The sequence below is a fragment of the Anastrepha obliqua genome, chromosome 5 (assembly GCF_027943255.1).
Source record: "Anastrepha obliqua isolate idAnaObli1 chromosome 5, idAnaObli1_1.0, whole genome shotgun sequence".
Lineage (NCBI taxonomy): Eukaryota > Metazoa > Arthropoda > Insecta > Diptera > Tephritidae > Anastrepha > Anastrepha obliqua.
In genome coordinates this window covers 57,637,544-57,650,138 of record NC_072896.1, presented here as the reverse complement: position 1 = coordinate 57,650,138, position 12,595 = coordinate 57,637,544, and the positions used below count along the sequence as shown (strand labels likewise).

General features: G+C 33.6%; 1 protein-coding gene across 1 annotated transcript in view; it reads right to left on the bottom strand.

The window, feature by feature from the left end:
• The window catches only part of LOC129247373 (protein abrupt), a 103,129-nt gene extending 91,685 nt beyond the window's left edge, over positions 1-11,444 (bottom strand). Inside the window, exon 1 of the mRNA XM_054886489.1 lies at positions 10,690-11,444. The gene's annotated coding sequence lies outside the window, so the exon portion shown is untranslated. The remainder of the gene's footprint in view (positions 1-10,689) is intronic.
• Between the last annotated feature and the right edge of the window lie 1,151 nt (positions 11,445-12,595).

Below are 12,595 nucleotides of genomic sequence, written 5' to 3'. Positions count from 1 at the left end.
ACAATTCAATATATTTACAATTTTTTAAAGCTGTATCCTTTACCCTTTTAGAAAATTTAAAAGGCACACACTTCCAATAAAGCGGTGTCAAATCTCTCGTGCTTCTCTTATTACTTCCAAATTTTTTCACGGGAATAATTAATTTTTACGTATAGATCAATGGAATGTAATGGCCTTCTTGTTTTCATAACAACTTGTGAAGCATATAAAGAAATACTGTTTAAAGAGAGTTTAAATTGGTTTTATTGGAATAAAAATTACAATACAGTGGTGTCTGGATATAGCTAAGGTCCTATATAGTGAACACTGAAATTTTTACATGTAGTGCAAACAGTTTGGGGTTTATGATTGCTATTAGTATTTCAGTATTGCCAAAAATATTTAGAGTATATAAATCAACAATATCGGAAATAAATAGAAAAGCGATGTAATATTATCTCTCACCAAACAACTTAGCATCTAAGAGGAAGACTCTTAGAAAAAAGCGTGTATCTACTCTAATGACAAATAAAACCAGTTTTTAAACAAAAAATGTAACCCTAATATAGTGAACAACCTGGCTTATTATGAGTTTACTGTATTCAGACACAACTGTTACTGCTTACAGATGCTAAAGATCATAGGTTGTTCATAGTCAGCTAAAGAAAACGGGTTTGTCTTAAGGTATATATGTATAAACAGTTAGTCACTTAAGTTAGTATTCTTATTATTATTATTTGCTGGATCGCCGGCCGGGGGCGCAAAGGGCCGAACTCAAGTTAGTATACACTAGATGTATGTATCTGCATTAATTCCGCTATTAATACTTTGAAATGAAAGTCATCTTCAATACAGAATATTTACAAAATGTTAAAAAGTAACAAAATTGAAGCATCTTAAACAACATTTTATAAATGTTCATATCACAAAAGTAAGTACACAATGAACTATATGTCATGATAAACTTATTAAGGAAAAAACATTCTTAAAATAAAATCCTAGTATTTGATTGAATTACCGTTAGACTTAATACAGTAGATTCTGTTTTTTTATGCGGTACATACGTTCCGCAAGAAATAGCATAAAAAAGCTACCAGTTCTATAGTGAAACTATAGATAGGTTTCAAAAGTGCTAAGAACCGCATAAATCTGAAATAATGTAATAAAATCTCATAAAAAAGGGTACTAGTCCCATATTATAATTATAGATACGTTCCATAGACCGCACGAATCTGAAATAATTAAATAAAATCGCATAAACAAAAATTGTATTTTTGAAAATTATATCTTTATTTAAGAAACGTCAGAATCGAAAAATAAATTTACATCGTCAGAAATAGAATCATACAATATCCGCATGTTGCGCATTCGTTTAGGATTTGACGTAAAATCACTTCCGTCACTTGAGGAAATTTACACGTCTGATCTGGATGGTGATGCAGGCGGTTCCACACTTGTAGGGTTAGCATTTTTGATGTAATCTTGTTTATATGTAAAATTCCCGATAGGTCGACATGCATTTTTTATTTTTTTTTTTAAACCGCACTATTTCAAAACCGCATAAAAACAGAATCTACTGTAATAGCTTTAAGTCATGAAGTCATAGATTTCACCAAGTTGTCAGTTACTGTAGTCATTATCTTAATCCACTCTTGAATGGCATTTTTTAATTATTTCTTATTTCGTATCAAATAAAATCGATTTTAAAATTCTTATCAACGTTCTATAGGACTCCTATCAAAGTTTTATAGGATTGAACTTTGTGTTGACCTTTCTCCATACTTTTCTACCATCGGATCCACTAATACTAAATTTGTGTTCATCTGAAAATATGACGCTGTTTGGTCATACTTTTCAGAATCTTTTGCGAATGCGATCCGTCTACGCCGATTACCACTAGTCACGAAAGGCTTTTTTCTGATATAACGTCCATGATGACCGGCGTACGATTACACTATTTTCCGTCAGTGAAGAGCGTGGGTGCCTGGAGCGCAACTTATTAGAGGTGTTTTCCACACTTTTATAATTATTTACCATCTTTTGAATCATAGTATAATTTTATCCACTAAACGCCCGATTTCACGTAATGCATTCTGTCAAAATAGTACCGGGAATTGTTCAATAAATCGCAAAATAATTGTTTAATCATTAAAATTTATTTTGTCGCCTTCAAAATAAACTCCATTCGAAGCAATAAACATATGATAACGGTTAGTCCAGTCATCAAAGCACTTTTTAAAAGTGTTTGAAGAGATATTTTTCAGCTCCTTCAGCGAATTCTCCTTAATGGCCTCTATCGACTCAAAGCGGCGTCCGCAGAGTGGCAATTTAAGTTTTAGGAAAACGAAAAAGTCACAGGGGGTCGAAACAGTGTTCTCAATATGAGCCTTGTGAGACGGTGCGTTATGGCGCAAAATCAATCAGTTTTCTTTCCACAAATTGGGCCGTTTCCTATGCACATTCTCTCTGGAACGTCACATAACTTCCAAATAATATTCTTTTTTTACTGCAGAACCATTTGGAATGTATTCCGAGTACACAACACCATGTTAATCAAAGAAAACGAGTAGCATGACGTTCACTTTTGACTGACTTTGACGTGGTTTTTTGGTTTTCTGCTAATGTGGATAGCACCATTCAGCCGTCTGTTGACTGGTTTGCATGTCAAACTCATATTCCCATATCTCATCACCTGTTATGATGCGCTGGATAAACATTGTGTCCGAATTCTTTTGCTCAAGCATGTCTTCACCCACCTTCTTCCGCTGAATTTTTTGAAAGAAATTCAACTCTCTTGGCACGAGTCGAGCAACCACGCGTCTCATGCCAAATTGATGGTGTAAAATGTTGCGAATTCTTCCGAGAGCACGAGCTATCTCCCTCAAACCATTTCCTTCACTTATCGACGTTTTCGTCCGTTGAAGACGTTGATGGGCGACCAGATCGGGGCAAATCTTACGCGATTTCTCAGCCCTCTACAAAAACCTTATACCTCCTGTAGACCCATGTTATTGATAAAGAACACTCGCCATAGGCTTTCTGCAACATTTTCAACGATTTGGCAAACGAAATCCCGTTCAAAACACAAAATTTAAGACAAAATCTTTGTTCAATATTTTTATCCATAGTGAAAATCGCAGAGCACACCTGCGGTTGACTAATATAATTAAATGCCAAAAACAAGCTAATTGAAAGATCACTCTTAAACTCTGCGGCACTATAGAGGACCATTTTACCAAGACTCCAGCAAAAAAAATTAGACAGATTTGTAACACGCGCCTTTTAAATGAAAAATTCCCTAAATTTTTTTGACAGAATGTATTTTTTTATGATATTTTATTTGGATTTTTCTAAACCACAACGAAAGAATCGCGTTGTATTCATCAAACAACTGCCCACTGCATACAAATTTAATGTATACTAAAGTCTTCAGCTAAATTTATGTGCATTTACGTACGTACATGCGATGTGTAAAACTTTTCAAAGACAGAGCTTATGTATACTTACTTAAGTGGCTAACTGTATACATATGTATATTATACTCGTGTATACACTTATTATTATTATTATTATTTTATTATATTATATTATTATTATTATGGCGGCCGCCGTAGCCGAATGGGTTGGTGCGTGATTACCATTCGGAATTCACAGAGAGCTCGTTGGTTCGAACCTCGGTGAAACATCAAAATTAAGAAAAAGTTTTTTCTAATAGCGGTCGCCCCTCGGCAGGCAATGGCAAACCTCCGAGTGTATTTCTGCCATGAAAAAGCTCCACATAAAAATATCTGCCGTTCGGAGTCGGCTTGAAACTGTAGGTCCCTCCATTTGTGGAACAACATCAAGACGCACACCACAAATAGGAGGAGGAGTTCGGCCAAACACCTAACAGAAGTGTACGCGCCAATTATTTATTTTATTATTTTTATACACTTATTAGGTAGATTTTACCTATGTTACAAAATTTGTTTGTCTAAGTCGGAAAATTTCTAATAGAAAATGTATAGATATTATTTATTTATCAAAATCGGAATTGAGGGAAACGAATTGCAAGTGATAGTTTTAAGTGTCAAAACAACTAGGCTAATCTCCTTTTTGAGTTTAGCTCAAATAAGGAAGATATCCTCAATTGAATCCTGATTTCATTAGGTTAAGATTTTAAATATTCACAGAAAAAGCTTATGTAAAGGTTTTTAGTATGAAGAATTGACTTCTAGAGTTGTTTTATTAGCTATTATGACTATTATTAGTAATTTTTTTTGTTCAAATAAATACTCAAATTAGAGGGTTTTCCAGTAAAAACAAGCACTAGTGATATTATATGGTATTTCATTTATCAGCTGCCATGTACTACTCGTTTGAGGTTTTGTCATTATTTCATGTGCTTTAGGTAACACAATTTTATTATTTCCTTTGGTGGTATTAATTTAAAAAATGTTGATTGTTAATTGACCTACATTAGAGACCTACATTGAGAATGTGAATGAGAATTTAAATGTACCGCTGACACCAAAAACACCCGCTATTCAATTACTTGGACCGATCCAGGTAAATATAATCTTATTTATTTTTTTAATTACTTGAGATTGCATTGTGTTTGTTTTCTTCATTTGTCAAATGTTTGAAGATCACACAGTAAAGGATATGTACGCAAAAGTGTTTATCATGGTTTAAAGAGAAAAATAATACCAGCAACGATCTATGCCTAGGATAATGGAGTCTCCATTGTCTCATTGAGACAATTATTCAATTATAATTGAAAAACCTCATACAAATGCTGGAGGCATTGATTCTGAAATGTTTACTTACAAGCGCAGGCGGCAAATTACCCAAGCTCGATGGGATCACATCGTTAAGAAGCTGAGGTTGTCTCAACGTCAAACCGATTGAATATGTTCTTAGTATAAGGACCAGAACTTTCTTCTTGATCTCTTTCAATGCAAAGAGCACACATAAAATGCGGTGAAGTGGCATTTTTCGGCTTTATCTTTTTCACCTCACATTTGTCAACTTCCGTAGGTGAAATTGAAACGCCCAAAATATCTGCGCTTATATTGTGCTCCGCATTGCTAGTACTTTGTTGTGGTATGCAGTAATGTCTATTGCGTTCTCTTGTTCTCTCCAGTATATTTTGCTCTTTAACCTTGTTACCTTTTGTTTCAGTGCTTGATTCTACTCAGACAACACAATCAATGTATTAAGCATATCGTTGATCTACCTTAAGGCAGCAATCTCTCCGTACGTGAGCTGAAAGTTATTGTCTTTTTGTTAGAAGGCTATTGACCTGTATTTTTGCTATTTTTACTTATACTCTTGTGATGCTTTTGATTTTGTTTTTGTTGCTCTATCAAATCGATATCCAGCGCTGAAATGTTAATGGAGTGGTCGGGAAAACATGGTTGACGCGAATGGAGTGTCAATATCTGAAGCAGGTATCACAGCAACATTTATCGCATTTACAGGTGGTACAAGTAGTCAACTATTTGTTCACAAATTAAGCACTTCACTTCGAATAAATGTAAAGAAGATGAAAAACTTAAAAAATAATAAAAACTTAGTTTTAGTTGAAAGTAAAATGAATTTCCAGTGTGTGGACTCCATACACACTAAAAACACATCTACACGTGAGGACGATTTTTCAGCATTGACTTTTCCTTAGTACGTCTGGCGAAAAAACATTCCTTTCATTTCCAAAATTAAATTGTTTTGGCTATTGCTTATCTTTTATATCAGCTATCCTATTAGATATTGGAAGGACATCGCATTTGGAGTTATAATTCGGTAACATACTTGTTACAGTTCTAAAAATTTTATCACAAGCTAAAATATGTCAAAGTAATTGAAGGTAAGGATTTAGTATCAAATGTGGCGTTCGCCCAGTTCTGCACAAACACTCTTCTCTTTGGACCTTTCGCTGTCATAAACTGCGTCCGATTTTGAATCCATTCGACAACTGATTCTCTGTAATTTTCCCAAAAAAACTTAATCTTCTCCAACGTTTCAATGATATCCGGACTTTATATCCGAGCTTGTGGGACATGCAAATTGAGCAAAGGACTTTCGTACTATTCATCTCATGGGTTCCTCCATCGAGGTAGGCTCTTCAACTCCAACCCGATGGACTTTGTGTATTGGTTTGCTAAGGAGAGCCGCTGTTTCCTGTACCAGTGCAAAAGACTGCCTCAATAAACGCCCCCTTTGGTGCTGGGTATACCTCCCGTTCCGTGCCCGAATCGCACAAACCTTTTATGCATTCCACGCATTTCATATTTTCAGTGAAGTATGCTATTTCCGTCGCATACGCCAAATACGCTAAACGCTCGGTCTCTGTTGCGTATTTCTGCTTTTCTCTGCTTTATTTCTCCTTTGACAGTGGTTCGTCAGTCCTGTCTGGAGCATTTGTTGGCTGTGGTAATTCCATTGCCTCCATTAGAGTGGTTACTTACCCTTGTCAGTTTGTACTTAGTACTTTGGCCGCGGAACTTGTTTCGAACTTAAGCTTAAATATAGGGAGTGGTAGTGTGTGGTCAAAGGATGGAGCTTTTACTGGTTAAAATATAGTTCACCGAGGTGAGTCTTGACTAGATCTACTTCAGCCTCAATCGCTCCCAGAATTAGTGCTATGTGTACTTATTTTCTGTGTTTCTAACTGTGGTACGCGTGTATCTTGTTATTGCAGCTGCACAATTGTGAAATCCATTTTAATTGATTATTCCAGTTGGAACACATGGAGCTCATTTATTTCCAGAAGTTGATACACGACGCTCTAGGATCTTGTTTTATGCGACTTTATTTAACAATCGCACTTTTGACATTCGATCACGGTATTGCTAAATAAATTGCATAAACTAACGGCAACATAACTGGCTGGGTCACACGTTTAACTTAAGACTGAATACCTTGTGCCCATGCACATGAGCTTAACAAATATCGTAATTTCTAGATATATCAACTCGCATTGCTGTTATATAGAAATTACTACTTCTGTTTAGTACCTCACTTGTTCGATATTATTGCCATATGTTTCGCGTATGTTCATGATTCATCACAATATGTTCTGCGATTCGTGTTCTTTTTTTACGTATCTTCTTTCTGCACGAAGAAATTGTGGCTCCTTCAGTAGTTTGTAAAAATGGCAAAAACTAAAGCAACAATGGCTAGATCTCTGTCATATTTAATAGCTGCAGAAAAAGCCTGAAGTTAATCAGCACATAAGAAAGCAGAATCACTTCTACTAGACCAGTTAAGCAAATACCTCAAGGCTTACTTACAAATTCAATTATGCACATTGGATTATGAAAGTTATCAAATCCCCATTTAATTAACTTAAGCACTTTCTTGGCAAAAGGTACAAATAATTTGAAAACTCCAAACTTACATTGGTTAATGAACCGGAAATCTAGATTAAAATTAAACTACAAGGTGCCAATATAAATATGTGATGTATAGCTCTGGGGCACTACCTGTTCAGTATAGAGATCTTCAAATACCGATAATAGATAACGAAATTAAAAATAGCAGAGAAAAATATTTTAAAAAATTTAAGATGCACCCAACGTCATGTCTACAACGAAAATATCGCCCTGCTTCGTTGGACATACGGATAAAAAAGTATAAGAAAATCGGTTAAGCCGTTCTCGCGCAAATCAGGAAGAAAAAAAATGTGACGAAATTGACTTGAATTCATCTTAGTACTAAAAACTAGAAACCAAATAAAAAAAAATTAAAAATTAATCCTAGACGTAATGAAGGTAAAATTTATAAAATATATATGATATTGGTTTAGAGTTTTAATAATGGCGACGAAATTATAATAATTAAATTTAAATATTTTTGCATGAATCGATAGATGACACCGTAACGTTGTATTAGGAGTAATGAAGCTAATCATCCCAAAAAATTTCGTAGAATCTATGGAACCGTTGATAAAATCATACATGAACATAAGTTAAGTTAAGGAAGTTCTATTAGCGAGCAGCTTAACATTTATAAACATGGCACGATTTCATTAACAGAGCAAACCGGATGAAACTCGTCTGCACTCTTTTCATTCTTAGGGAATGAGAAGCGTAGATTGGATTCGAATGAGTATTTTTATGTGTTTTTATGAATAAGTATTTTTGTGCTTATTGATGTGCTTAACAAAAGAAGATTCCGAATAAAAGATCCCTCCTACCTCCACAGAGTGCTTCAAAAGAATAAGATTTAGATAAGGTCATATAAAAACATTTATTAATATTAAGGACAGTTTATTTCTAATGCTCATATGTACATAAACATCCGACGGGAAGGTAATCGTATTAAAAAATTTCATGTTGTCAGTAAAAAGTAGAAATTTGGAATGACTAAGGCACAAAAATAAATAAAGCAGGACCGAGAATGCTACTCTGGAGCGCACCCGATGTTGCCACGAAAAGGAATGATTTAGTATTCTCGATTTCTACAAAGAATATTAAAATGTTATGCGAGACGATTTCTAATCCTTTTAAAAATACGAATAAATTGCATTAACTTAAAATACGTTTTTAAATACAGTGACGCGATACCTAGAAAAGGCTGTCAAATTCATGAGTGCTGGTGACTGTAGGGCCCACAAACAAAACCATGTTGATGTAGTTCTAAAATTATTTTGATAGAAAAGTACACATTTTTATAAAGTGTAAATTTGCCTAAAACTTTAAATATCATCCTTATTACCGGAGTACAAAATTGGTGTAGCCTATAGAAAAAGGGAGATTAAAAATATGAAAGAGAGGAGCTGCAATTCTTAAGCAAGGGAGAGGGTAGCCCATTAAAATATTTTTTAGAGTGTTTTTTAAGGCCAAGATGATATTGATAACGTCAAGTTCAGTGATACCAAGTGCTCCAAAGTATACAGAGTTAGAAGTGAAATTTGTCAGCGTCGGTGACGAAATTCGATTTGAAAATAAACCGCAAGTAGACTTGCCAAAGTCAAGAAGTCAACTATTAAATATTATGCCCATGATATATATTTAACGCAAATTGGCGAAATTAAAAGTCACTTGAAAACCAGTTTTGTGTAAACTAGTAAAAACCGTAGTTGTACCCGAAACTGTATAAGTTAAACAAGGGCAACCGCCGTAGCCGAATGAGTGTGGCACCGCACCTCGAACTATCAATGGGCATGATATAAAAGGTAGAAATAGTTTACTCTTATAGCCATTCAACAGCAGCATAAAACTATAGGACCCTCCAGCAAGGACGAGCTTTTCCTCCAAATTATAGAGTGCGTCTTGATGTTGCTGGAGGGTCCTATAGTTTATAATACAGTAGATTCTGTTTTTATGCGGTTTTTTTATGCGGTTTTGAAATAGTGCGGTTTTTAAAAAAATTAAAAAATTCATGTCGACCTATCGGAAATTGTATTGTATAAATAAGATTCTAAACCAGCTAAGCAAAAACTTATTACAGATTACATCAGAAATGCTAACCCTACAAGTATGGAACCGCCTGCATCACCATCTAGATCAGACGTGTACATTTCCTCAAGGGACGAAAGTGATTTTACGTCAAATCCTAAACGAATGCGCAACATGCGGATATTGTATGATTCTATTTCTGACGATGTAAATTTATTTTTCGATTCTGACGTTTCTTAAATAAAGATATAATTTTCAAAAATACAATTTTTGTTTATGCGATTTTATTTAATTATTTCAGATTCATGCGGTCTATGGAACGTATCTATAGTTATAATATGGGACTAGTACCCTGTTTTATGCGATTTTATTACATTATTTCAGATTTATGCGGTTCTTAGCACTTTTGAAACCTATCTATAGTTTCACTATAGCAATGGTAGCTTTTTTTATGCTGTTTTTTTTTATGCTGTTTCTGTTTTTATGCGGTACATATGTTCCGCAAGAAACAGCATAAAAAAGCTACCAGTCTGAAATAATGTAATAAAATCGCATAAAAAAGGGTACTAGTCCCATATTATAAAATCGCAAAAAAAAAAAAATATATATGTATATATAATATATAACAAGACTGCGAATCAAAAATCAATTAAAGCTATATACGTTTAAATAAACCTGCTTCATGTATGGTAAAAAAAGCATTGGCAATATTTTATTGTATACAAAAAAAATTATTAACTTTTGTTTTTAAAATATGTAAGTATATAAAAATGTCTAGAATGTTTCTTCTCAATCAGATAATTAGTGCCCATAAGTAGAATCTTTACTAGTCAATTTAAAGTATAGATTCGGCTAGATGCACTAAGAGGCATTTACCCTTCTATTTGTTCAGTAACCTCTCAACCTTCTGTTCTTAGTTCCTCCATCTTATAAAGATAATAATAAATTGTTTTTATTGTAATGAGTATATATTTACTACACCAAATAATAGAAGAGTTTTTCTAATAGCGGTCGTCGCTCTCCAGGCAACGGCAAAGCTCCGAGTGTATTTTGCCATGAAGGAGCTCGTCATAAAAACCATCTGCCGTTCGGAGGCGGCATAAAACTGCAGGTGCCTTAATTTGTGGGAAAGCATCAAGACGCACACCACAAATAGGAGGAGGAGCTCGGCCAAATACTCAACAAAGGGCATAAGCGCGAATTACATATATATTACGGTTTGTTTAAGCTTAACTAAATTTTGAAATTGAATTACACAATCGTACAACGAGTATTGTTTATGTTTTCCATTAATTATGTAGGAAATAACAGAAAGAAATAATCTACTCACCCCTGAATATATCCTCTCTTTTTTCATTGGTCAATAATGTTTTAGTAATCTATATATTTATATATATTTTCTCATTCAATTCATAGTATTTAATCGCAATGATTGTTAAGTAAAAATCGATATTGGATTAAAGCACGAAAAGTTCACAATTGAGGAGGCGTTCGTACGCATGTAGCAAAAATATCTAACACAACTGAATAATGCAGTTTTTGTTAATAATAAGTATGTATATAATGCCACTGCAAAACAGAATTATGTGATGTAAATTTATTGGAAGTAATTCATATTGGAGCTTGTGTCCATTTAAAAATAGTAAGGATCAATATTTCTTCTAATTTTATAATTTCTAAATCACACTGATGCCGATTTTATAATTATTGTTGTATATATGTACATGTGTGATTAAGAAAAGATATTTTATTAGTCTGCACTATGAATGACCACCTATGTATATACATATATACTATATATTCACATTTATGTTTTGAGCATACGTCACATATGTATGTCAAATTTTTTATTCGCGTTTAATTTATCTGTGTGTACACGTGCAAGTAAATTTGAAACATTGTATTAAAGTCATCTGTTTTTAGTGAACATAAAAATATACTTTAAATTGCGTTTTATTGAGTTTGTCATATTTTGCGAGATTCAACCGTTGTGTTACAACCGGGTTACAGAAACTTATGTTTGTATGTATGTAGTGCAAACTTCTTTTCGTTTAAAGACCAAAAACGTGCTACCACTCTGCTTTCATTCGGTTTACTGTCGACAACTAATATGCATACATACATAAATATCTCATTCAATACTCGATAATATGTGTATGAGTGTGATGGTTTATACTGATTGTATTCTTCCTTTTCTTAACAACTGTTCTTATACATTCATGTGTGCAAATGAACTCTGGTCAACCACAATACAATAAAACACTGAGCAGTGATATGCTCATTGTCAGTAGCAACGGCATCGAAAAAAATGACAATTATACCCATCTTGGCATCTTGTGGGTAAATACCCGTATCCTGACTAAATACTTGTTTTTGATGTCAATTACCTAACATCAAATGCTTATAGTTTATTCGGGTACACACCTACCCAGTTGATGTAATAAGCCTTCAAGAAGCGCTGCATTCCACAATTTGTTTCAGCGCTGACTTACTATAGTTTTCTGTCTTCGCGTTTGTGATACATACATTTGTATAAGTTTGTATGTGAAGCAGATTAATTGTATGCTACTATGATACTTAAAGATTTAGGAACTACGTGTTATACTTTGTCGATTGTTTGAGTGAAATACATATAATATGTACTTATAAGCTTTTGGTGATGCGCATGTTTAAGGTTATATATTATTTTAGAACCTCAACCGGCTTCGGAGAAATAATGTTGGCTCACAAAAGTTAAAATACTTCAAAGTGGGATCAAACGAAACGCAAACGGAATCAAAATATGTTTAATTCCAGAATAAGCGTTAAGCGTGGTTAACACCAAATTTTGAAAACATAACGATTTTAGTTAAATAATTAAGAATAAATTAATGTAGTTACAACATTATGATGTGGGTTATAAATGAAAGTTGCTGTAAAAATTTGTATGTTAATACAATTTCGATCAGCGTATTACCTTCATTAAGCGTTATTATATATATAAGATATATAACTATCTTTTCATGTTGCTGCATCTAATAATTTTTATGTTCTAAGCCAAATATTGTGAGTAAAAAAACTAGTTTGTTTTGTTTAATAAATTAATAGAATATCAAGAATATCATACATGTCAATTAATATCAACTACTGAAAGCCACATAAAGCGCTTATTAAGGAGTTACATGGGTTTCGTCGGGTAAAAAAATGCCTCTTTTCAATATTTTTTTCTATGTAAAAAATAATTTATTTACAATAAT